Source organism: Pristiophorus japonicus, chromosome 32 (assembly GCF_044704955.1).
Source record: "Pristiophorus japonicus isolate sPriJap1 chromosome 32, sPriJap1.hap1, whole genome shotgun sequence".
NCBI classification, from domain to species: Eukaryota; Metazoa; Chordata; class Chondrichthyes; family Pristiophoridae; genus Pristiophorus; species Pristiophorus japonicus.
Genome location: NC_092008.1, coordinates 4,015,746 through 4,019,065, shown reverse-complemented (window position 1 = coordinate 4,019,065; position 3,320 = coordinate 4,015,746).

Sequence of the window (3,320 nt, the reverse complement as noted above, 5' to 3'; positions counted from 1 at the left end):
CCAGAAATCTCTGAAAGAGTTTCCCAGGTCAGGGAAGCAATATGTCAACACACACCACGCGCTCGCTCACGTGTTTAAAATTCCACTCTATAGATGGAACGCTCCGAGAACGTGAGTTTGTATAGCGCCTTTGGCAAGCTCAGCACGCCCCAAAGTGGCTCACAGCCCAAGGAAGCGCTTTTCGGAGCCGAGCCGCTGTTGTGTGATGTGGGATGCGCACAGCAAGCTCCCACACACAGCGATGTGATAATGACCCGGATCGTCTGTTGGTCGAGGGATAAATATTGGCCCCAGGACACCGGGGAGAACTCCCCCTGCTCTTCTTCCAATAGTGGCCCCGGGATCTTTTACATCCACCCGAGAGGGCAGACGGGGCCTCGGTTTAACGTCTCATCCGAAATACAGCCCCTCCGACAGTGCGGCGCTCCCTCAGTACCGCCCCTCTGACAGTGCGGTGCTCCCTCAGTACTGCCCCTCCGACAGTGCGGCGCTCCCTCAGTACCGCCCCTCCGACAGTGCGGCACTCCCTCAGTACCGCCCCTCCGACAGTGCGGTGCTCCCTCAGTACCGCCCCTCTGACAGTGCGGCACTCCCTCAGTACCGCCCCTCCGACAGTGCGGCACTCCCTCAGTACCGCCCCTCCGACAGTGCGGCGCTCCCTCAGTACCGCCCCTCCGACAGTGCGGGGCTCCCTCAGTACCGCCCCTCCGACAGTGCGGCGCTCCCTCAGTACCGCCCCTCCGACAGTGCGGCGCTCCCTCAGTACCGCCCCTCCGACAGTGTGGCACTCCCTCAGTACTGCCTCTCCGACAGTGCGGCACTCCCTCAGTACCGCCCCTCCGACAGTGCGGGGCTCCCTCAGTACCGCCCCTCCGACAGTGCGGCACTCCCTCAGTACTGGTAACCCGGGGGGCGGGGTGGGGAGTGTGGGACCTGGATTCTGGGGCTCGGGTCTCCGGAGCGGGGTGGGGGCTCGAACCCACACACAGCGCGGACGCTCAGCGCGATGGGAGCGCCGCGGACGATGGGGTTTAATTCAGCCGTGGTGGACACACAGTCCTGTCTCGCAGAAGGGTCACGAGCTGGGGTCGTGGGTTCAGGGGTCGAGTGACCTCACGAGCTGGGGTCGTGGGTTCAGAGGTCGAGTGACCTCACCGGCGGGGAACCCGATTTCCCAAGAGGTGGAAATTAACGCATGGGCAGCCATTTGGCCCATCACACCTTTGCTATCCCGGCTACAGCAACCCTTTCTATTCTAATCCCATTTCCCTGCCCTTGCTCCGTATTCCTTCATGTCCTTCACATTCAATGTTGTGTCTAATTCCCTTTATCAATGGTGTGACAGGTCACGCCTTCAGTAGCCCCCTCCTCCTCTTTCCCCTCCCTTTGTGGTGAAGCCTTTCCTGGTCCAATAGCCCGGTGTGTGAAAACATTTATACCCATTCCATCGGTACCGTGCCTCACATTGGCCATCATCATTATCATAGGCAGCCCCTCGGAATCGAGGAAGACTTGCTTCCACTCTTAACAGTGAGTCCTTCGGTGGCTGAACAGTCCAATACGGGAGCCACAGTCCCTGTCACAGGCGGGACAGACAGTGGTTGAGGGAAGGGGAGGGTGGGACTGGTTTGCCGCACGCTCCTTCCGCTGCCTGCGCTTGGTTTCTGCACGCTCTCGGCGACGAGACTCGAGGTGCTCAGCGCCCTCCCGGATGCACTTCCTCCACTTGGGGCGGACTGGTCTTTGGGCCCAGGGACTCCCAGGTGTCGGTGGGGGATGTTGCACTTTATCAGGGAGGCTTTGAGGGTGGGTCCCTTGTAACGTTTCCTCTGCCCACCTTTGGCTCGTTTGCCCGTGAAGGAGTTCCGAGTAGAGCGCTGGCTTTGGGAGTCTCGTGTCTGGGGGGACATGCGGACAATGTGACCCTGCCCAGCGGAGCTGGTCGAGTGTGGTCAGTGCTTCGATGCTGGGGATGTTGGGCCTGGTCGAGGACGCTAACGTTGGTGCGTCTGTCCTCCCGGGGGATTTGCAGGATCTTGCGGAGACAGCGTTGGTGGTATTTCTCCAGCGACTTGAGGTGTCTACTGTACACAGTCCGTGTCTCTGAGCCATACACAAGGCCTGCGTCTGCGCACATACAGAGGCGGAACTCCAGGACATAGTCGACGTATTTACCGAGGCGTACGAAAGCACGGGCCTTACGCTAAACATCCGTAAGACAAAGGTCCTCCACCAGCCTGTCCTCACCGCACAGCACTGCCCCCCGGTCATCAAGATCCACGGCCCGGCCCTGGACAACGTGGACCACTTCCCATACCTCGGGAGCCTCCTATCAACAAGGGCAGGCATCGCCGACGAGCTCCAACACCGCCTCCAGTGCGCCAGCGCAGCCTTCGGCCGCCTGAGGAAAAGAGTGTTCGAAGACCAGGCCCTCAAACCCCAAGGCCACGTGAGGCACGGATCCGAGCCCAGGGTGTGGCAAGGTCGGGGGGGGGGGAGGGCTTGCCCCACGGGGTGCAGAAATCAGGCGGGTGTCCTGCTGGTGTAATGGCGACCCCCTCCCGGAGAACAGGGGCCGGGGACCTGACCAGCCGCGATGCCTCATGCAGTCGAATATCCCGAAGCTGCCCGTCCGGTTCCCAAAGCACCTTTGGGGGAAGGGGTACAGGAGGGGCTCCATCTCCATGGGAACCACCCGTTATCCCGGGACGGGATCTCAGTGCAGCCACGCATTTAAGAACAGCAGGAGTAGGCCATTCGGCCCTTCGAGCCTGCACCACCATTCAATATGATCATGGCTGATCATTCCCTCAGTACCCCATTCCTGCTTTCTCTCCATACCCCTTGATCCCTTTAGCCGTAAGGGCCACATCTAACTCCCTTTTGAATATATCCAACGAATTGGCCTCAACAACTTTCTGTGGTAGAGAATTCCACAGGTTCACAACTCTCTGGGTGAAGAAGTTTCTCCTCATCTCGGTCCTAAATGGCTCACCCCTTATCCTTAGACTGTGACCCCTGGTTCTGGACTTCCCCAACCTCAGGAACATTCTTCCTGCATCTAACCTGTCCAATCCCGTCAGAATTTTATATGTTTCTATGAGATCCCCTCTCATTCTTCTAAATTCCAGTGAATACAGGGCCCAGTCGATCCAGTCTCTCCTCATATGTCAGTCCTGCCATCCCGGGAATCAGTCTGGTGAACCTTCGCTGCACTCCCTCAATAGCAAGAACGTCCTTCCTCAGATTAGGAGACCAAAACTGAACACAATATTCCAGGTGAGGCCTCACTAAGGCCCTGTACAACTGCAGTAAGACCT